Genomic DNA, 24,145 nt, shown 5'->3' with positions numbered 1-24,145 from the left:
ACCATAATGCTCTTAAACATTAAGAATTCAAAGCAATGATGATGAAGAACCCAGGGTTCCGGATAATCACTGCACTACCATACCATCCCTGAAAGGTCTACTTCCAAAATTTTCATTAGAGAGAAATACAGTGCTTTTATTTAAGGCTCTTTCCTCTGGGGCACTGATACACCAAAGCAGTCTTAATGCTAATTGATGTATATATTTTTTATCTTTTTAAGTTAATTCATCATCATGTAATTAGAAAACAGAGTAAAAGCTTGAGAATTCAGCATGAAATAATACAATGATTAAAGAGCATAAACTTCTGAACAGAACTCCAGGCCTTTTTGGATTGTGATCTGAAAAGAGAATTCCACAGTCAATGCTGAAGTAGTTCTCTACTACCCCTGATCAGGTCTTGGTATTGTTTCTTAGTCCAAGCTCCAGGGACAGAGTTTCAAGTTTAGAAATCTAAATGAAACGCAGGGAATATAAGCATTCTGATGGGCTTAAAAGGAAGAATATATACAGAGAAGGCTTTCTTTTTATGCATATCTATTCTTTTATTGAAGTATAGTTGATTTACAATATTATGTTAATTTCTACTGTACAAAGTGATTCAGTTATGCATATATATGTATATATGTACACATTCTTTTTTAATATTCTTTCCAGTATGGTTTATCATAGGATATTAAACATAGTTCCCTATGCGATACAGTAGGACCTTGTTGTTTACGAGAAAGCTTAAACTTGTTTATGAAATGATGATGAAAATACAGTAATACTAACTACATAACATTTACTGAGCCCTTATTATGTACCTTACACTTTTCTAAGAAGTTTACCTTTCACGGGTTTGGGGAAAACCTAGTCTAAAATACTTTGCTTTAGTATATCCATACATACAATTGATCCATATATTTTGATTTTTGTTTTCCTGAATGTGGTCACCATTTATGAATATAAAGAGATCTATAATTGGAAAGGGAATAAAAGCATGAAGACTTGAGAAATAATAACTACCATGGGTAGAAGGACATGCTCTCACTCCCTCTTGTGAGAACAACAGAATCACAACTAACTGCTGAACAGTCATCGACAGGAAGACACTGGAACTCACCAAAAAAGATAACCCCACATCCAAATACAAAGGAGAAGCCACAATGAGGCAGCAGGAGGGGCGCAATCACAATAAAATCAAATCCCATAACTGCTGGGTGGGTGACTCACAAACTGGAGAACACTTATACCACAGAAGTCCACCCACTGGAGTGAAAGTTCTGAGTCCCACATCAGGCTTCTAAACCTGGGGGTCCAGCAACAGGAGGAGGAATTCCTACAGAATCAGAGTTTGAAGGCTAGCGGGATTTGATTGCAGGACTCTGACAGGACTGGGGGAAACAGAGACTCCACTCTTGGAGGGCACACAAAAAGTAGTGTGTGCATCGGGACCCAAAGGAAGGAGCAGTGACCTCACAGGAGACTGAACCAGACCTACCTGCTAGTGTTGGAGGGTCTCCTGCAGAGGCGGGGGGTGGCTGTGTCTCACCATGAGGACAAGGACACTGGCAGCAGAAGTTCTGGGAAGTACTCCTTGGTGTAAGCCCTCCGGGAGTCTGCCATTAGCCCCACCAAAGAGCGCCTGGGTGGGCTCCAGTGTTGGGTCACCTCAGGCCAAACAACCAACAGGGAGGGAACCCAGGCCCACCCATCAGCAGACAAGCAGATTAAAGTTTTACTGAGCTCTGCCCACCAGAGCAACAGCCAGCTCTACCCACCACCAGTCCCTCCCATCAGGAAACTTGCACAAGCCTCTTAGACAGCCTCATCCACCAGAGGGCAGACAGCAGTAGCAAGAAGAACTACAATCCTGCAGCATGTGGAACAAAAACCACAATCACAGAAAGATAGGCAAGATGAAAAGGCTATGTACCAGATGAAGGAACAAGATAAAACCCCAGAAAAACAACTAAATGAAGTGGAGATAGGCAACTTTCCAGAAAAAGAATTCAGAATAATGATAGTGAAGATGCTCCAGGAGCTTGGAAAAAGAATGGAGGCAAAGATCACGAAGATGCAAGAAATATTTAACAAAGATCTAGAAAAATTAAAGAACAAACAAACAGAGATGAAAAATACAATAACTGAAATGAAAACTACACTGGAAGGAATCAATAGCAGAATAACTGAGGCAGAAGAACAGATAAGTGACCTGGAAAACACAATGGTGGAATTCACTGCTGCGGAACAGACTAAAGAAAAAAGAATGAAAAGAAATGAAGACAGCCTAAAAGACCTCTGGGACAACATTAAATGCAACAACATTCCCATTATAGGGGGTCCCAGAAGGAAAAGAGGGAGAGAAAGGACCAGAGAAAATATTTGAAGACATCACAGTCAAAAACTTCCCTAACATGGGAAAGGAAATAGCCAGCCAAGTTCAGGAAGCGCAGAGAGTCCCAGGCAGGATAAACCCAAGGAGAAACACGCCAGGACACAGAGTTATAAAATTGGCAAAAATTAAAGACAAAGAAAAATTATTAAAAACAGCAAGGGAAAAATGACAAATAACATACAAGGGAACTCCCATAAGGTTAACAGCTGATTTCTCAGCAGAAACTCTACAAGCCAGAAGGGAGTGGCATGATATACTTAAAGTGATGAAAGGGAAGAATCTACAACCAAGATTACTCTACCCAGCAAGGATCTCATTCAGATTCGATGGAGAAATCAAAAGCTTTACAGACAAGCAGAAGCTAAGAGGAATCAGCACCACAAAACCAGAGCTACAACAAATGCTAAAGGAACTTCTCTAAGTGGGAAACACAAGAGAAGAAAAGGACCTACAAAAACAAACCCCAAACAATTAAGAAAATGGTAATAGGAACATACATATTGATAATTACCGTAAGCGTGAATGGATTAAATGCTCCAACCAAAAGACACAGACTTGCTGAATGGACACAAAAACAAGACCTGTATATATGCTGTCTACAAGAGACCCAATTCAGACCTAGGGACACATACAGACTGAAAGTGAGAGGATGGAAATAGATATTCCATGTAAATGGAAAGCAAAAGAAAGCTGGAGTAGAAAAACTCATATCAGATAAAATAGACTTTAAAGTAAAGAATGTTATAAGAGACAAGGAAGGACACTATATAATGATCAGGGGATCAATCCAAGAAGAAGATATAACAATTATAAATATATATGCACCCAACATAGGAGCACCTCAATACATGAGGCAACTGCTAACAGCTATAAAATAGGAAATCAGTCTTCCCTGGTGGCGCAGTGGTTGGGATCCGCCTGCCAATGCAAGGGATGTGGATTCATGCCCCAGTCTGGGAGGATCCCACATGCCGTGGAGCGGCGAGGCCCGGAGCCTGTGCTCTGCAACAGGAGAGGCCACAGCAGTGAGAGGCCTGCATACCGCAAAAAAAAAAAAAAAAGGAAATCGACAGTAACACAATAGTGTGGGACTTTAACAGCTCACTTACACCAATGGACAGATCATCCAAAATGAAAATAAATAAGGAAACAGAAGCTTTAAATGACACAACAGACCAGATAGATTTACTTGATATTTATAGGACTTCCATCCAAAAACGGCAGATTACACTTTCTTCCCAAGTGCGCATGGAATATTCTCCAGGATAGATCACATCTTTGGTCACAAATCAAGCCTTGTTAAATTTAAGAAAACTGAAATCATATCAAGCATCTTTTCTGACCACAACACTATGAGATTAGAAATGAATTACAGGGGAAAAAAAAGTAAAAAACACAAACACATGGAGGCTAAGCAATACGTTACTAAATAACCAAGAAATCACTGAAGAAATCAAAGAGGAAATCATAAATACCTAGAGACAAATGACAATGAAAACACAATGATCCAAAACCTATGGGATGCAGCAAAAGCATTCTAAGAGGGAAGTTTATAGCTATACAAGTCTACCTCAAGAAACAAGAAAAATCTCAAATAAAATATCTAACCTTACACCTAAAGGAACTACAGGAAGAAGAACAAACAAAACCCAAAGTTATCAGAAGAAAAGAAGTCATAAAGATCAGAGCAGAAATATATGAAATAGAAAAAAAGAAAACAGTAGCAAAGATCAATAAAACTATCTTTGAGAAGATAAATGAAATTGATAAACCATTAGCCAGACTGATCAAGAAAAAGAGGGAGAGGACTCAAATCAATAAAATTAGAAATGACAAAGGAGAAGTTACAACAGACACTGCAGAAATACGAAGCATCCTAAGAGACTACTACAAGCAGCTCTACACCAACAAAATGGAAAATTGGAAGAAATGGACAAATTTTTAGAAAGGTATAACCTTCTGAGACTGAACCAGGAAGAAATAGAAAATATGAACAGACCAATCACAAGCAATGAAATTGAAACTGGGATTAAAAATCTTCCAACAAACAAAAGTCCAGGACCAGAAGGCTTCACAGGTGAATTCTTTCAAACATTTAGAGAAGAGCTAATACCCATTCTTCTCAAACTCTTCCAAAAAACTGCAGAGGAAGGAACACTCCCAAACTCATTCTATGAGGTCACCATCAACCTGATAACCAATATCAGACAAAGATACTACAAAAAAAGTAAATTACAGACCAGTATCACTGATGAATATAGATGCAAATATCCTCAACAAAATACTAACAAACAGAATCCAACAACACATTACAGGATCATACACCATGACCAAGTGGGATTTATCCCAGGGATGCAAGGATTATTCAATACACACAAATCAATCAATGTGATATACCATATTAACAAATTGAAGAAGAAAAACCATGTGATCATCTCAATAGATGCAGAAAAAGCTTTTGACAAAATTCAACACCCATTTATGATAAAAACTCTCCAAAAGGTGGGCACAAAGGGAACCTGCCTCAACACAATAAAGGCCATATATGACAAACCCACAGCAAACATCATTCTCAATGGTGAAAAACGGAAAGCATTTCCTCTAAGATCAGGAACAAGACAAGTATGTCCACTCTCACCACTATTATTCAACATAGTTTTGGAAGTCCTAGCCACAGCAATCAGAGAAAAAGAAATTAAAGGAATACAAATTGGAAACAAGAAGTAAAACTGTCACTGTTTGAAGATGACATACTATACACAGAGAATGCTAAAGATGCCACCTGAAAACTACAAGAGCTAATCAATGAATTTGGTAAAGTTGCAGGATACAAAATTAATGCACAGAAATCTCTTGAATTCCTATACGCTAATGATGAAAAATCTGAAAGAGAAATTAAGGAAACACACCCATTTACCACTGCAACAAAAAGAATAAAATACCTAGGAATAAACCTACCTAGGGAGACAAAACACCTGTATGCAGAAAACTATAAGACACTGATGAAAAAAATTAAAGATGAAACCAACAGATGGAGAGATATACCATGTTCTTGGATTGGAAGAATCAATATTGTGAAAATGACTATACTACCCAAAGCAATCTACAGATTCAATGCAATCCCTATCAAATTACCAATGGCATTTTTTATGGAAATAGAACAAAAAAATTTTAAATTTGCATGGAGACACAAAAAACCCCGAATAGCCAACACAGTCTTGAGGGAAAGAAATGGAGCTGGAGGAATCAGACTCCCTGACTTCAGACTACACTATAAAGCTACAGTAATCAAGACAATATGGTACTGGCACAAAAACAGAAACATAGATCAATGGAACAAGATAGAAAGCCCACAGATAAACTCACATACCTATGGTCAACTAATTTATGATAAAGGTGGCAAGGATATATAATGGAGAAAAGATAGTCTCTTCAATAAATGGTGCTGGGAAAACTGGACAGCTACATGTAAAAGAATGAGATTAGAACACTCCCTAACACCATACACAAAAATAAACTCAAAATGGATTAGAGATCTAAATGTAAGACTGGACACTATAAAACTCTTAGAGGAAAACATAGGAAGAACACTCTTTGACATAAATCACAGCAAGATCTTTTTTGATCCACCTCCTAGAGTAATGGAAATAAAAACAAAAATAAACAAATGGGACCTAATGAAACTTCAAAGCTTTTGCACAGCAAAGGAAACCATAAACAAGATGAAAAGACAACCCTCAGAATGGGAGAAAATATTTGCAAAGGAGTCAATGGACAAAGGATTAATCTCCAAAATATATAAACAGCTCATGCAGCTCAATATTTAAAAAACAAACAACCCAATCCAAAAATGGGCAGAAGACCTAAATAGACATTTCTCCAAGGAAGACACACAGATGGCCAAGAAGCACATAAAAAGCTGCTTAACATCACTAATTATTAGAGAAATGCAAGTCAAAATTACAATGAGGTATCACCTCACACCAGTTAGAATGGGCATCATCAGAAAATCTACAAACAACAAATGCTGGAGAGGGTGTGGAGAAAAGGGAACAGTGTTGCACTGTTGGTGGGAATGTAAATTGATACAGCCACTATGGAGAACAGTATGGAGGTTCCTTAAAAAACTAAAACTAGAATTACCATGTGATCCAGCAATCCCACTACTGGGCATATATCCAGAGAAAACCATAGTTCAAAAAGACGCATGCACCACAATGTTCATCGCAGCACTATTTACGATAGCCAGGTCATGGAAGCAATCTAAATGCCCATCAACAGCTGAATGGATAAAGAAGATGTGGTACATATATACAATGGAATATTACTCAGCCATAAAAAGGAACAAAATTCGGTCATTTGTTGAGACATAGATGGATCTAGAGACTGTCATACAGAGTGAAGTAAGTCAGAAAGAGAAAAACAAATGTCGTACATTCATGCATATATGTGGAATGTAGAAAAATGGTACAGATGAACCAGTTTGCAGGGCAGAAATTGAGACATAGATGTAGAGAACAAACGTATGGACACCAAGGTGGGAAAGCTGCAGGGGGGTGGTGGGTGGTGTGATGAATTGGGCGATTGGGATTGACATGTATACACTGATGTGTGTAAAACTGATGACTAATAAGAACCTGCTGTGTAAAATAAAAAGAACATTATTGGAAGAGTAAGATATAATAATCAGGGATAGAGTTTATTAAAATAAAGCTGTAATTGGTATAAAAAATAACATCATTGATTAGCAAAACAAACAAAAAAACAAAACAAACAAAAAATAGCTACCACATACTGTGTGTGTACTTACTATGTGTGAGTTGTTTTGTATATAATCTCTATTCCTCCAAACAATTCTGTGGCTTAAGTACTATTCTTCCCAATATAGAAATGAAAAAATTGTGGCCACGGTGGGTTCAATAACTTGTCCAAGGTCAAGGTTTGACTGTGGCTCTGAATTCATATATCTGGTAATGAAACAGCATATGTTTCATTATCAAAGTCTACTGCGAAGTCTCTACCAAAATAAAGAAAATTGGATAAAAAGAAATCAGGATGTAAAGATACTTAAAACTCCACATGACACATTACCAAAGAATGTAAACTATAATAAAGGTCCCGTGTATCTCATCTTGGGACAAAAGTGCTGGGAAGAATCCTTCACCCTTCTCCTTCTGGTTTCATAGAAGAGGGGTCCAGGCCACGTTCCCCAGCCCAGCTTTTCCATACAACCACACCTACACTTTGTAGCTACTGGAAATTTGTCTGACTATCATTGAAGTTCATATCTTGCTTTTCATTTGTGCATAAATTCCTGTTTTCTTCATCATTTGGGACCTAGAGAGAACTTAGAGACGTCCTCTTTCCCTGTGACCTCCAACAAATGAAAAAGTTTCACGTGAAATAATGTTCTGGGTTTATATTTGTGAGATGGGATTTATTGGCCAGATATCTGTTCAAACCATAGCACAAGGTTAATAATGACCATTCACGCTACTCTATCCTGTTAATAACTCTTGCAACCAAGGACAAGTGAGAAAAAATTCCTCAGGAGAATCCTGAATGGACGATTCTCATTGAATGTTCCTTTTCACCAAATTGATTTTTTATATTTAAATTACCAGTGTTAGGGAAAATATAAATAAGTTACTTAGCAATAACATTGAAGGTGTTTTTCAGTCTAGTGACTTTTTACCATTTAAAGGCAATGTCTAATTTTATATAATGCTTCATTAGTTGAATGTTTACAAAAACTTTTAATAAGCTCCAGATCCCTTATATAAACAGATTAACATGCATCTCTTTGACCCTTTCCTTATTAATCACACATCTCCACAAGGACTGTTCTAAGGTTTTCATCAATTTTACTTACTAAATGACTAAATGCTTCAGATATTAGTTTCAACTAGCAATGCAGTCCTAACTTAATTTCACTAGAAAAACTACTTTCTCCTGCAGAAGGAAGCCTGCATCATTTTAATACGCCTTAGCCAAGAACACACACAGGTGAATTAAGCCCCAGGATTAAAAAACACAGGTTCTGTGTGTTTACTGGCCAAGTTGTCTTGAAATGCATGCTCCCCTCCCCTCTATTACCTCTCAGAATTCCATCACAGTAAAATTATGTCCTTCTGTAAACTTGCCAAGTCAAACAGCTAAGCCTAGCACAAACGACCATGTCCATGACCAAGCCTCCAGAGCCCCTATTGTCATGAGTGGTATTAAGAGACCAGGGATAGAGGCTGAGTTCTGAGTCTTAGATGGAAGGAGGGTTGTGGTGACCGGCTTGCATCTTGTTCCCGGTCAATTGAAACAAAACCGTCTTAGAGAAGAGATTCCAAATAGAATATTTCTTTTAAAAAATATTTTAATTTTATTGGAGTAGAGTTGGTTGTGTTAGTTTCAGGTGTACAGCAAGGTGATTCAGTTATACATACACATATATTCATTCTTTTTTAGATTTTCTTCTTATATAGGTTATCACAGAGTACTGAGTAGAGTTCCCTGTGCTATACAATAGGTCCTTGTTGGTTATCTATCTTATACATGGTAGTGTGTATGTGCTCATCCCAAGCTCCTGACTGAGCCCTTCCCCCAACGTTTCCCCTTTGGTAACCATAAGTTTGTTTTCGATATCTGTAAGTCTGCTTCTGTTCTTTTTTTCTTTTTAAAAAGTATTTTAATATCATTTCCAAACAGAATATTTCCATCTGTGCCCTTTGTGGACCTTTGCCTACCATAAGTACAGTTCTGTTGTGTCTCTTAATATATCAATACCAACATGGCAGAGTCAAATCCTATCAACAGGGGGAGAGATGAGTCCTAAACGCTTCTCCCTTTAGTCAACAGCTTAAGAGAGAAGTTGAATCAATACGATGCAGGCGACACAGTCTACTGTCTCTTGCCAGGGCCCAAAGGCAAGCACTAAGTGAGATGGGAAATGACATATGACAACACAGACTGAATGTCCTGGGCTACCAAGTACCTGTGATAATATCCCCTTTGATGATAGCACCGTTAGGCTATGTCCAGTGACTAAGGGCATCTGACAATCCTTTCAACTCGTGCTAAGCAAACTGCCGGATTTCACTACTCCTTTTCTCCTTTCCTCCTGCCGTTCTGCAAAACCGAGCTCTGATACAGTGATGGCTTCTAATGATTACATCTTAATTTGGTGTTTTATAGCACCTTCATCTTCACTGTTTCCGCCGGAACCATGTCTATTAGTGTGCTGCAAGCTGTGAATGAGGCATTCCACAGGGACATTTCCCCTAGCGAGTTACGCTGACGATCGCTGAAGACTTTGAAGGGCATTGCTGTCGACATAGATCACACTGCGGGAAATAAACGGCAACTTCATAGACAGAAATGCGTAATTTCAGTCGGCTAATTGCAATTCACAAGGCATTTCTGGGAGCAAAATGCAAATACTGCTCCCCAAATTTGGCATACTATTACTACCATTCCATATGCACAACATAAATCTCTTAAGGGTCAGATAACAGGGTAGTTAATTATATTTACTAGTTGGAGGATATCTGCCTCTCTTTTCTTACAATCCTAAAGATGCTCTGGAGGATGTGTGTGGATTCCAAGGCCAGTTCTCTTCACATCCCCTTGGTGCGCAGTAGGATGGGTAAATGAAGGCCCCGTTGGCACAAGTCATAAGGCCAGCGGATCCAGTCTGGGCCCACGGGCTCATGACAAGAGACCAGAACGGTGTCCCTGAGGAGTGCGGTGGCTGTCAGGCCTGAAGCCTAGGCAGGGAGTTCCCGCCAATTCCCTTGCTAGCACCATCGGAAGCATTTTTCCTTCTGTTCTCTTTCTGCCACTTCAAGACAGGTTTCAAGCAGAGGTGTCTGACACTTGCCATCCTGACCCGAGGGACCAGCGAGCCGGTTCTAGCCTCCAGCACTTTGGCATCCTATTTAATCAGGGATCCCGCCTCCTTCTACACTCAGTCCTCGTTTTCTACGGATAAGGGCAGAGGCTGACTGATAGGATCAATTTCCATTGCAGGTTCAATTCACAGCTCATTTCTCTGGAACTCTGCTCTTTACCTTTCATTACGACTACAGTGCTTTTTCAGAAACTCAATTTCAGAACCTGTGAGATAGATCTGGGTGTAATTTTAGAATCCTGTCATTGATAATCAAAAACACAGATTACAAACCAAGGCTCCTGCTAACAGGTTTCTCTTTTCTGCCTCTTCATGGACTTTCCAGAGGTCTATTTTACAATAAAAGGAATAACAACCAGAATGGCATGGTGGGCCCCTTCTGTCATCTTCAGCTACTGAATTTCTGCCTTGCCAGTCACACAAAAGAAGGTGACAAAATAATAAGGTAATAGCTTTATTTACTTTACTATTCAGTTGAATCAGAGCAAAGACCTGGTTAACTAGTATTATCCTGGCCTACCCAGTCATTTAATATTCCTAAGCAGCAAAGGTTCCAGTCACATGGCACTGTTTGCAAGCAACATAGCTATATAGTTTTTGAATTAGCTGATGTTTTCCATAGTTTAGAAAGTACCCTTTGTCAGTGTAGTTGAAAGTTCTGAAATATATCAACCTTTAACCTATGCTACCCTACAGGCATTATATACCTGTGATGTAATTAAATAAATGAAAACTTGTCATAAGAATTACATGAATTTGAATAGCCTCTTCCACCAAAATACTTTTCACATTAGTAATTCTTACATTACATCATGATTAAAACCAAGAAACGCACTTGAAAATGATCTTTTCTTAAATATACCACACAATCCTATATAAAAGAATAATTTCTTCCTAAAAAACAAGCTGAATTTCAAAAATAGTACGAAGTTAAGAGCTGAAAAAACAGTCATTGAATAAATGAAGGAAAAGGCAGCCATGCCAAGCCTCACACAGAAGCAAACATTTTCCCATATTTCCTGGTTTAGGAGGGACATGTTCGTCACATTGTCTTTCCTGTTTTCCAAGTGGTGGTTTGGACTCAGCCTAAATTGTAAAGGTAAGTAACCCACTACATTATGTTGCTGGGAAATGGACTCTCCACGTATCGATTCTACCAATGATTCTAATTTTGATTTCTGCAGAAAGGTGGAATTCCTATTCATGTCTTATGGGAAATGTAAAGATTATCTTACATAACAAATGACTAGGACACAGACCAAGGTGAGAACAGAGACCCTCTCAGGCAAGAGGGTAAGGCTGCACCCACGCTCGGAACGTGAGTGACCACTGACAGCCTGGAGGGAGCATTTACCTGTGGTGTCAGGTAACCCTAAAAGACTACTGTGTATAGACGCTTTGTTTAGTTCTTGGTTTGGTTTGTACATTTAAAAAATCAGAGTAAAAGAATACAGCTTAGGCCTTTGGTTAGTCACCCTTGGTGTCTGGTTTTAGGCTAGTGTCACCAAGTATTCTAGGATAATTTTTAAAAAGAATTTTAAGATTTAATGTTCTCAAGTAAAGAGTTTGTTGAATGGCGGTTGGAAAAAAAGAGTGAATAAACAATTTACTGTTTTCAACCATCCAAAATAAAGAAATGCTGGCATTGATAATGCACTCACTGACATTAATATCTGTCATATTTTATTCCACCTGAACTAACTGTAAAGAATAAGGGTAGGAGTCCCACAATGGTTGAAAGATGTTATTCTGTTAAATACGAAGTATTCTTTTCTGGTGTTAATTTAAAGTTCTTGAAATTTTAAGTAATAAGATGTTTAAAGCACATTGAAAAGTACAAAATAAAACAATCACCTGTGAACCTACTAATACCAAATATTAACATAGGTGTTTTGCTTCAGATCACTTTTGATTAAAGAAATAAAATAGTGCTGATACAAATCCTTTCCATGTTCTTGCGGGCTATATCAAGGTTATTATGTGTCATTCCCAGACATGGTTTTGTACTTTTATTACATGTATCTGGGATGCTAAAATTTAACACAAATGCTACCATTCTCTGCAACTTGACTGGCTCAACATCAGCCAAGTTGAAATACATAGATCTAGTTTATATGTATAGATAAATCTAGTTTATATCTATAGATAGATCATATAGATCATTTTAACTGGTGTATTGAATTCCAGTAAATAAATGAACAATAGTTTACTTCCGCATGCCCCTATTGAGGAACAGACAGGTTGAGTCTACATTTTCTCTATTACAAGTTGTGAACAATAAGCAGTGGTACCAACAGGAAGCCCACACCTCTGACCTCCTGAAACCAGATCTTTAGTGCACATTAAAGTCTGAGAAACTCTGAATTAGAGGAGTGTTTTTCAGAATGCAGGCAGGCTGGGTCCCTCAGGTCTTAGAATAGCATTCGTTTTAAAGAAAGAGATAGAAACTAAAACATTAGAGTGCATTTTAGGCTGAAACATGAGGATTGTGCAGATTTTGTTTTAGTTCTACCTACACACGCTCCTGTAAATTTACAGGTGTGTGTATGACTGTGTCACAATGTCAAATACACTTCATACTGCAGCAAGAATGAATAACACATCTCTAGAGAAATTCTTCCCTGGAGCACCAGGAGATACGTATAGAAATGTTCTTAGCAGCATTGTTAACAAAAGAATAAGAAAGGAAAATGTGCAAACAACCTAAATATCTACTGACCAGAAAACAGACAGATATTTATACAATGGAAAAGTATTCTTGACACAAGCCTCTTATATAGCCTCATCCATCAGAAGGCAGACAGCAGAAGCAAGAAGAACTATAATTCTATAGCCTGTGGAACAAAAACCACATTCACAGAAAGGCAGACAAAATGAAAAGGCAGAAGACTATGTCTCAGATGAAGGAACAAGATAAAACACCAGAAAAACAACTAAATGTAGTGGAGACAGGCAACTTTCCAGAAAAAGAATTCAGAAGAATCATAGTGAAGATGATCCGGAACATCAGAAAAAGAATGTAGGCAAAGATCGAGAAGATGAAAGAAATGTTTAACAAAGACCTAGAAGAGTTAAAAACAAATACCTAGAAGAATTAAACAACAAACAAACACAGGTGAAAAATACAATAACTGAAATGAAAAATACTCTAGAAGGGATCAATAGCAGAATAACTGAGGCAGAAGAACAGATAAGTGACCTGGAAGACAGAATGGTGGAATTTACTGCCACAGAACAGAATAAAGAAAAAAGAATGAAAAGAAATGAAGACAGCCTAAGAGGCCTCTGGGACAACATTAAACTCACCAACCTTCACATTATAGGGGTCCCAGATGGAGAAGAGAGAGAGAAAGGACCAGAGAAAATATTTGAAGAGATTATACTTAAAAAGTTCCCTAACATGGGAAAGGAAATAGCCACCCAAGCCCAGTTAGCGCAGAGAGTCCCAGGCAGGATAAACCCAAGGAGAAACACGCCGAGACACAGACTTATAAAACTGGCAAAAATTAAAGACAAAGAAAAATTATTAAAAGCAACAAGGGAAAAATGACAAATAACATACAAGGGAACTCCCACAAGGCCAACAGCTGATTTCTCAACAGAAACTCCACAAGCTGGAAGGGAGTGGCACGATATATGTAAAGTGATGAAAGGGAAGAAGCTACAACCAAGATTACTCTACCTGGCAAGGATCTCACTCAGATTCAATGGAGAAATCAAAAGCTTTACAGACAAGCAAAAGCTAAGAGAATTCAGCACCACCAAACCAGCTCTACAACAAAAGCTAAAGGAACTTCTCTAATTGGGAAACACAGGAGAAGAAAAGGACCTAAAAAACAAACCCAAAACAATTAAGAAAATGGTAATAGGAACATACAGACTGATAATTACCTTAAACGTGAATGGATTAAATGCTCCAACCAAAAGACACAGGCTCGATGAATGGATACAAAAACAAAACCCATATATATGCTGTCTACAAGAGACCCACTTCAGACCTAGGGACACATACAGCCTGAAAGTGAGGAGATGGAAAAAGATATTCCATGCAAATGGAAATTAAAAGAAAGCTGGAATAGCAATACTCATATCAGATAAAATAGACTTTAAAGTAAAGAATGTTACAACAGGCAAGGAAGGACACTATATAATGATCAAGGGATCAATCCAAGAAGAACATATAACAATTATAAATATATGAAGCCAACATAGGAGCACCTCAATACATAAGGCAAATGCTAACAGCTATAAAAGAGGAAATCGACAGTAACACAATAAGAATGGGGGACCTTAACACCTCACATACACCAATGGACAGATCATCCAGACAGAAAATTAATAAGGAACATGAGCTTTAAATGACACAATAGACCAGAGAGATTTAATTGATATTTATAGGACATTCCATTCAAAAACAGCTGATTACACTCTCTTCTCAAGTGCACACTGAACATTCTCCAGGGTAGAACACATCTTGGGTCACAAATCAAGCCTTGTTAAATTTAAGAAAATTGAAATCATATGAAGCATCTTTTCTGACCACAACGCTATGAGGTTAAAAATCAATTACAGGGGGAAAAAAGTGTAAAAAAACACAAACACATGGAGCCTAAACAATACATTACTAAATAACCAAGAGATCACTGAAGAAATCAGAGAGGAAATCAGAAAATACCTAGAGACAAATGACAATGAAAACACAATGATCCAAAACCTATGGGATGCAGCAAAAGCAGTTCTAGGAGGGAAGTTTATAGTAATACAGTCCTACCTCAAGAAACAAGAAAAATCTCAAATAAACAATCTAACCTTGCACCTAAAGGAACTAGAGAAAGAACAAACAAAACCCAATGTTAGTAGAAAGAAAGAAATCATAAAGATCAGAGCAGAAATAAATGAAACAGAAACAAAGAAAACAAAAGCAAAGATCAATACAACTAAAAGCTGTATCTCTGACAAGATAAACAAAACTGATAAACCTTTAGCCAGACTCATCAAGAAAAGGAGGGAGAGGACTCAAATCAATAAAATTAGAAATGAAAAAGGAGAAGTTACAATGGACACCACAGAAATACAAAGCATCCTAGGAGACTACTACAAGCAACTATATGCCAATAAAATGGACAACATGGAAGAAATGGACAAATTATTGGAAAGGTATAACCTTCCAAGACTGAACCAGAGGGAAACAGAAAATATGAACAGACCAATCACAAGTAATGAAATTGAAACTGTGATTAAAAATCTTCCAACAAATAAAAGTCCAGGACCAGATGGCTTCACAGGTGAATTCTATCAAACATTTAGAGAAGAGCTAACACCCATCCTTCTCAAACTCTTCCAAAAAACTGCAGAGGAAGGAACACTCCCAAACTCATGCTACGAGGCTATCATTACCCTGGCACCAAAACTAGGCAAAGATACTACATAACAAGAAAATTACAGACCAATATCACTGATGAATATAGATGCAAAAATCCTCAACAAAATACTAGCAAATAGAATCCAACAACACATTAAAAGGATCATACACCATGATCAAGTGGGATTTATCCCAGGGATGCAAGGATTCTTCAATACACACAAATCAATCAATGTGATATACCATATTAACAAATTGAAGAATAAAACTATATGATCATCTCAATAGATGCAGAAAAAGCTTTTGACAAAATTCAACACCTATTTATGATAAAACTCTCCAGAAAATGGGCATAGAGGGCACCTACCTCAACATAATAAAGGCCATATACGACAAACCTACAGCAAACTTCACTCCCAGTAGTGAAAAACTGAAAGCATTTCCTCTAAGATCAGGAACAAGACAAGTATGTCCACTCTCACCACTATTATTCAACATAGTTCTGTAAGTCCTGGCCATGACAATCAGAGAAGAAAAAGAAATAAAAGGAATACAATTTGGAAAAGAAGAAGTAAAACTGTCACTGTTTGCAGATGATATGATACTATACATAGAAAATCCTAAAGATGCCACCAGAAAACTACTAGAGCTAATCAGTGAATTTGGTAAAGTTGCAGGATACAAAATTAATGCACAGAAATCTACTGCACTCCTATACACTAATAACAAAAGTTCAGAAAGAGAAATTAAGGAAACAATCCCATTCATGACAGCAACAAAAAGAATAAAATACATAGGAATAAACCTACCTAAGGAGGTAAAAGACCTGTACTCAGAAAACTATAAGACACTGATGAAAGAAATCAGAGAAGAGACAAACAGATGGAGAGACATACCATGTTTCTGGATTCGAAGAATCAATATTGTGAAAATAACTTTACTACCGAAAGCAATCTACAGATTCAATGCAATCCCTATCAAATTACCAATGGCATTTTTTACGGAACTAGAACAAATCATCTTAAAATTTGTATGGAGACACAAAAGACCCAGAATAGCCAAAGCAATTTTGAGGGAAAAAAATGGAGCTGGAGGAATCAGACTCCTTGACTTCAGACTACTACAAAGCTACAGTAATTAAGACAGTATGGTACTGGCACAAAAACAAATATAGATCAGTGGAACAGGATAGAAAGCCCATAGATAAACCCACGCACCTATGGTCAGCTAATCTATGACAAAGGAGGCAAGGATATACAATGGAGAAAAGAGAGTCTCTTTAATAATTGGTGCTGGGAAAACTGGACAGCTACATGTAAAAGAATGAAATTAGAACACTCCCTAACAGCATACACAAAAATAAACTCAAAATGGATTCGAGACCTAAATTTAAGTCCGGACACTATAAAACTCTTAGAGGAAAACATAGGAAGAACACTCTTTGACATAAATCACAGCAAGATTTTTTTTGACCCACCTCCTAGACTTCCAAAACTATGTTGAATAATAGTGGTGACAGTGGACATACCTGTCTCATTCCTGATCTTAGAGGAAATGCTTTCAATTTTTCACCATTGAGAAATTAAAAACAAAAATAAACAAATGGGACCTAATGAAACTTAAAAGCTTTTGCACAGTAAAGGAAACTACAAACAAGACGAAAAGACAACCCTCAGAATAGGAGAAAATATTTGCAAACAAATCAACGGACAAAAGATTAATCTCCAAAATATATAAACAGTTAATGCAGCTCAATATTAAAAAAACAAACAACCCAATCCAAAAATGGGCACAAGGCTTAAATAGACATTTCTCCAAAGAAGACATACAGATGGCCAAGAGGCACATGAAAAGCTGATCAACATCACTAATTATTAGAGAAATGCAAATCAAAATTATAATGAGGTATCACCTCACACTGGTCAGAATGGGCATCATCAGAAAATCTACAAACAATAAATGCTGGAGAGGGTGTGTTGGTGGAATGTAAATTGATACAGCCACTACGGAGAACAGTATGGAGGTTCCTGAAAAAACTAAAAATAGAATTACCATATGACCCAGCAATCCCACTACTGGGCATATACCCAGAGAAAACCATAATTCAAAAAGACACATGCACCCCAATGTTCATTGCAGCTCTATTTACAACAGCCAGGTCATGGAAGCCACCTAAGTGTCCATTGACAGATGAATGGATAAAGAAGATGTGGCACATATATACAATGGAATATTACTCAGCCATAAAAAGAAACGAAATTGAGTTATTTGTAGTGAGGTGGATGGACCTAGAGTCTGTCATACAGAGTGAAGTAAGTCAGAAAGAGAAAAACAAGTATTGTATATTAATGCATATATGTGGAATCTAGAAAAATGGTACAGATGAACCAGTTTGCAGGGCAGAAATAGAGACATAGATGTAGAGAACAACTATATGGACACCAAGGGGGGAAAGCGGGGTTGGGGGGGATGGTGGTGGTGTTGGGATGAATTGGGAGAGTGGGATTGACATGTATACACTCATATGTATAAAATAGTTAACTAATAAGAACCTGCTGTATTAAAAAATAATAAAAAAGAAAAGTATTCTCTAGTGAATATGAAATAATGAATCTTAGAAATACAGAACTGAGTGAAAAACTTGTCAAGTCACAGTAGAGAACTATTATATAATTTTATAAAAGTGAAAAATCAGCAAAAGGTAATTAACATTCATATGTGTTAAAAGCACTTTAACAGGGCTTCCCTGGTGGCGCAGCGGTTGAGAGTCCACCTGCCAATGCAGGGGATACGGGTTCGTGCCCCGGTCCGGGAAGATCCCACATGCCGCGGAGCAGCTGGGCCCGTGAGCCATGGCTGCTGGGCCTGCGCGTCCGGAGCCTGTGCTCTGCAACGCGAGAGACCACAACAGTGAGAGGCCTGCGTACCGCAAAAAAAAAAAAAAAAAAAACAAAACCCACTTTAACAGCAAAAGAAGAGAAAAACAAAGGACAAATTTACATGAAAACTCAGAATAGTGTTGACCTCAGTCCTAGAGGAAGAGGAATAAAATGAGACGCTTGAAGTTAGATGCAGAGGTTCTAAGGATGCTCTATTTTAAGCCAAGGAGTCAATTATTATTATGCTGTACAATTTAGGTAGATTACTTCTACTCTTTTGTTTCTATCAAATATTGCATAATAACTTAACAGAATATTATTACAGGGAAGGCATGAATATCCCAGAAACACTGTTGGCTCTTTGAAGTTTCCTTCCTGGAGAGCAGTCTACCTTTGGTTCTTATGAGAGAGAGACTATGGTTACTATCAACCAGACCTAATGGAAGCAAGACAATATCTCATTGAAGATTTAACTCTTCTGGATACATACCCATGGCTGGGGGCCTGTGACCTGAAGAGCTTTACAAAGCCCTGTACTCACAAGGGGTAAAAGGCACCACACCAGCAATGCTCTCACCCATGAAACCAGACATTTGGATCCTGAAGGCTGAGTCTGAGGCCTGGCTCTGGCCACTTAGGGTACAGTTATTGCTTCTCCTGCCCTGCCCAAACTTCTGAACCTCACTCTCTTTCATTCTTTTTTTTTTTTTTTTTGGTGGTACGCGGGCCTCTCACTGTTGTGGCCTCTCCCGTTGCAGAGCACAGGCTCCGGATGCGCAGGCTCAGCGGCCATGGCTCACGGGCCCAGCCGCTCCGCGGCATGTGGGATCTTCCCAGACCGGGGCACGAACCCGTGTCCCCTGCATCGGCAGGCGGACTCTCAACCACTGCGCCACCAGGGAAGCCCTCTTTCATTCTTGGATACTCGAAGAGAGGTCCAGTACAGAACTCAGGACCGCTACGTGGGGAGGGAAAGAGCATGAGGAAGGTAACCAACTGTCCAAGGCCATGGCCGGCCCATCCTCAAGGCACTTCTTGTCACCTGCTGGAAAACTGCACAATAAATATACAAATCTATGGGGTTCATGCTATGATCGGCACCACGTGTTTACGCCATGCACGGCTTGCACAACCATATCCCGTGGCCCTGCTGGAATCAGTGTGGTTGCGTGTGTATGTCTACATGCATATGTTTATGTGCTGTTCTAAATGTGCAAGTTCCATGACCAAAAAGACCTATATATGCTGCACGCACTGAGAGTTCTGAGAGAATTTAATGGACAATTTTATAACTTCTGATAAAGCAGGTCTGAAGCTGTGAGGTGTGCTTGTTGACAGGGGTGTGTGGATCTTTTTTCAGCAAACTAATACCATTTACTCATTTAACCATTTAACCATGAATATTAACTTCACATGCATATACCCACATATAGTACTTAAAATTGCATTTTCACGAAGGTACCAGTTCTAGCTACTCCTCCCTAATGTTATCTGTCCCTCATACCTTTGCTTTTTGACAAGTTCGTCTGAATCAACCCAAGGACTTCTAATTGATGCCCCCTTATCGTAGGAACCAAATAAGAACGATTCCATGAGTAAGTCACAAGTGCCAAACAGATCATAACCGTTCTCGCTTTCCTCACCAGTCGGGTGAGTCTGTCTGCCGTATCCCAAATATCGTTCTCCCTCCAAAATTAACGTCTCTGTTCTCAGTAATAGTTACCTTTTTATCTGCCAAAAAGTAGCCTTCAATCCCTTTCAATCATGGTTCAAAAATCAATCTCTTTTATGACTATTTCTTCTTAGTTAAAATAAAAACTCAGACATTCATACACCCACAATGTCAAAATCCTCATGTTCATATGTTGATTAGGTTTCTATATGTTTTCTTGTCTTCTGTAACAATCAAGTTCATTGACTACTGATCCCAGGTCTAACAGGAATGCTTTATCCTAGAAGAATCCTATGTTTACTAATCAATGCATTTGATAAAAGGATGCTAACAGAATAATAAATACCAAGTGTCTAGCTCAGTTCCTTTGTTTTCATAAGTCAATTCAGAAAACATCTCCTTTTCTCCAGTATTTACCAGTTTTCTATGAAAAGCCTTTCTAAGTTCTATGTTGTGACTTGCATCTCTGTCTTACTTGCTGCTTTATAAACATGGCTCCCCTAACAACCAGAATAGTCCATTTATGCCTGAGTTCCTTGGTGACATTTCCAAAGTGTAAAGTTCATCCCTGCAAGAGGAACGCTACTGCTGTACAGTAAAATTAGAATCTTCAATTGTTTTGATGCCCTGGAATGAACGAACTGTAATTCATCCTATAGATGAACTTTACGAGAAACTGTTGTATGAAATAAAAATGATTCTCCAGTAAAAGACTTTCTTTGTATTTATTTCAGGCTATATTAAAGGAGGAGGCAAATGGTTTTCACAGAGCTTTTCAGAACTGTCAAAACTTGGTTTGGCATGTGTTTTGACCTCTAACCCTCATAAAGCTGTGATACCCATGAAAAAACCTTAGAAGTCTGGATCTGATATTTCACCCAGAGCAAAAGAGTACCCAAACCAGCCACTTCCGGTTACAGAAGTAATGTGATTAAGTGTTGGAAAAAGCCAATTGAACATAATTTTAGTTTTACCCATATGAACCATTCTGCTAGTTGATATTAAGCAGATAAATCTTTTAAAAACATTTTTACCTGTCCAGACCCTCCTACTGTAGTATTTACAATTTTTTTTTATGATTACACAGTTTTCTGTTCGGAATTATTTGTGAATGTGGGCAAATGGCTTCACAAAAGACCACACTCAACTCTGCTAGTTATATTGCTATATACACTAGGTCCCCTTACCCAAGGGAGGTAACTTCCAAGACCCCCAGTCCATGCCTGAAACTGGGGATAGTACTAGCACTATGTGTTTTCCTATACAAACAGACTTATAATAAAGTTTATGTTAGACACAATAAGACATTAACAGTAACTAATAATAAAATAGAACAATTACTAGTATATACTGCAACAAAAGTTGTGTGAATGTGGTCTCGCTCTCAAAATATCTCATTGTACAAACTTAATGCCTTTCCCATATTAACTAAGCACTTATGCACTCTGGCCATAAATTCTGCAGCTTGAGGTGCGAGAGCAAAACTAGCAAAATTCTTTTTCCTTCTTGACAATTTCATGGATAGAAGACTCATTCTTACAAGAGATCTTAGCGACCTCAGCATACAATTTATTTTCTTTCCTTATTAAGTAGAGGACTTTCACCTTTTCCCTTAAAGGAGGCACTTTACGGCTCCTCTTGGGCACATCCCAAATGCCAGCATCACTCCCATTGTATTTTGGGGTCATTATTAAGTAAAATAAGGGTCACTTGAAAACAAGCACTGTGAAACCGTGACAGTCAATCTGGTAAACCACTACTAAGTGACTAAGGGCAGGACACACTGGAAGGTGAGAGATTTCATCATGCTACTCAGAATGGTGCCCAATTTAAAACATGAATGGTTAATTTCTGGGATTTTCCATTTAATACCTTTGGACCACGGTTGACTGAGGGAAACTGAAACCACAGGTAAGGGGGGACCACTGTATAACAATTATTCTGTGTTTTCATCAAAAGCTTGTTTTAAAAAGAGTTTTCCTACATTTAAATTCACATATGATGGACAAGTTTGTTTTCAATAACCTAAGTTTTCCATCCTTCTAAACTTCTAGGGACGCTTGGGGAATGAAAGGGTAGAAAACTCAGTTCTAGAAGGATAGCATGCTGCCAGCAGCCCATTGAGGGTGTTAATATTATGACAGAAAGAGGACCTTCCATAGGAAGAAAGGAACCAGTTTCCTTTGCTTTAAAAAGGTAAGAAAAGGGCTTCCCTGGTGGCGCAGTGGTTGAGAGTCCGGCTGCCGATGCAGAGGACACTGGTTCGTGCCCCGGTACGGGAGGATCCCACATGCCGCGGAGCGGCTGGGCCCGTGAGCCATGGCCGCTGAGCCTGCGTGTCTGGAGCCTGTGCTCCGCAATGGGAGAGGCCACAATAGTGAGAGGCTCACGTACCGCAAAAAGGTAAGAAAACAAAGGTTCTAACTTGAAATTACCTCTGTTCCCTCAAACAACAAATAACTTTAAAAACTTGCTCTTTTTGTAAATACGGTGTTGTTTACCTCTCTGCTGAGTTATCTCCATATTTTGCTATCAAATTAGTACCATTTTAGCATCGACGTTACCCTAAAAGTAGTTTCTGTGTGGAATCATCTCCATTTTCCCATCTCTCTTACTTTGCAGTGTTAGTTTTCTGATCTTTTCAAATATGAAGCCTCAGGTAATATGAACAAGTGCAATTTTCTCATTTACAAAATGGAAAGGCAATGTGGATTTGTTTGTTTGTTGTTTTCCTGGAAGCCAGAAAATCAATGGATGACTTAATAATGATGTACTGATTCATAGTCACTTATTGCAACACTCTTGCAGGCCTGTCGTCTGCCCGTACCCCTTATCAGTAACCACCCCAAACTTCTCCTTCAAATGAACCCTTGTCTCCTGATTTCATAGCACTCAAATCCTCATCTCTGCCGTCCATAAAGATTAGGGGGGTGGGGTCACAACCCCCTCCAAAAAAACCCCATGTGTCGACCTCACTACTCCATCTCCCTAGACTCTGATGCTCAGCTCCCCAGTGGAGGACAGAGGGGGTCAGGAATCAGCTGCCCAGGTGATCTGGGGCGCACCCTCTTCCCACCTGGCAAGGAATCCCTGGATTACAAACACGACAGACATACACTATTAATTTGACACCTGGAGAAAGTGTGCTGTGTTGTTTGGTGCTACCTTTTCTTTTTTTAACTTGCCATGTTTTCTATCTTATTTTTGTGGCTTAAACAACAGAAATTTATTTTTTCCTAGTTCTGGAGGCTAGAAGTCTGAGACAAAGGTGTCATCAGGGTTGGATCCTTCTGAGGGCCGCGAAGGAAGGATTGTTCCAGGCTTCTCTCTTTGGCTTGTAAGTAGCCATCTTCTTCCTGTGTCTTCCCGTGTCTTTCCTTTGTGTATGTCTGTGTCCCAATTTCCTCTTATAAGGTATAATAGTCATATTGGATTAGGGGCCACCCTAATGACATCATTTTAACTTAATTACTTCTTTAAAGGCCATTTCTCAAAATGCAGTCACATTCTGAATTGAATATTTGGGGAGCACACAAGTCAGCCATGTTTTCTTTTTTCTTCTTTGGCCTCAATACACGGCTTGAGGAATCTTAGTTCCCTGACCAGGAATTGAACCTTGGCCCTTGGCAGTGAAAGCTCGGAGTCCTAACCACTGGATGACCAGAGTGTTCCCTCAGCCTCTTCTATCTTTAAGAAAAGAACTGTTCTTTAATAAAAGAACAAGGAAACAATCACGAATAAGGATTTTATTACAGCTCACTCCTCACTCAACTTTTGAAAATAAATCACAGTTCACTGATACATATATCTTTTATTTCTGTTAACTTGCCACAAAACTTGTTTTAAAAAATTACAAACAACTATGCTTCCTCGAGCATTTGAACATTTCTTAGAAGTGGCTTAAAAACTATGGAATATATTATATAAGCTTAACAAGATAGATGACTCATTT

The 24,145-nt window shown here is 38.5% G+C and overlaps 1 protein-coding gene across 4 annotated transcripts in view; it reads right to left on the bottom strand.

The window, feature by feature from the left end:
* Positions 1–24,145, bottom strand: part of PTPRM (protein tyrosine phosphatase receptor type M) — a 760,161-nt gene that overhangs the window by 312,430 nt on the left and 423,586 nt on the right. The window lies entirely within an intron of this gene.

The sequence above is a fragment of the Kogia breviceps genome, chromosome 15 (assembly GCF_026419965.1).
Source record: "Kogia breviceps isolate mKogBre1 chromosome 15, mKogBre1 haplotype 1, whole genome shotgun sequence".
Taxonomy (NCBI): Eukaryota; Metazoa; Chordata; class Mammalia; order Artiodactyla; family Physeteridae; genus Kogia; species Kogia breviceps.
Note: the sequence above shows the minus strand (reverse complement) of the source record. Positions and strands in the feature narration are given on the sequence as shown.